Raw genomic sequence first — 777 nt, forward strand, 5'->3', positions numbered from 1 at the left:
CCGGGGCTGCCGAAAATGCCAAGCTCAGAAAGGAGCTGAGAGGCTGGAACATGTGTAATGTACATGTACAACAGAGGTGGAGTGTGGAGATAACATGGTTAATTATTGCCAGCGAGTTCGTTTGGCAGGGTTGTGAAACAGAGAGCTCGTGCAGGGGAATGATCTGGGGACTGTGAAGGTGGGATGTGGGGAGCTGTGATGGCTCTGTGGAGTCAGGGCTGGGCACACAGAGTCTTTGTTGGGTGAAGAAGTGGTGGCTCACGCTGTCACTCGACCTCTCTGGGGTTGCCCAGAAGGACTGGGAGTGATGCTGACACCTGACAGCTCTGGCTGGATCCTCATGGAAGTGCCAGGAGGGAGCAGGCAGAGGGAAGCAGCCTGGCGGCAGTTTTCAGGCATGGCAAAGCACTGCTATGTCCCTCCCAGAGTAGGCAGGGATGGGCTGGACCCCCACAGCCCTTCTCCCACCTGAGAGCTGTGTGGGAGCTATGGTGGCTGTGAGGTGCTGAGTCTGGTCTGTACCACACCAGCCACGCCATCAGTTGCATGTCTCCAGCTGGTGATGCAGAAATGCCAATGCAATGCCTGTTTTTTTGGACTAGGCTTTTGAGGTGAGCTGTGGCTCCTTGCCACAGCCGTGCTTGCCGTGCTGCTCAGCAGGATGTCTGGGCTGGAAGAGCCCATACAGGGCTTGTGCACACCTGGGCTGCGCTGGATGCAGCTTCTGCGTGGCCCCACTGTCCCCCTCCCTCCCGGGGTCTGGCAGCGCCCCTGGGG

This window comes from Passer domesticus, chromosome 10 (assembly GCF_036417665.1).
Source record: "Passer domesticus isolate bPasDom1 chromosome 10, bPasDom1.hap1, whole genome shotgun sequence".
NCBI lineage: Eukaryota > Metazoa > Chordata > Aves > Passeriformes > Passeridae > Passer > Passer domesticus.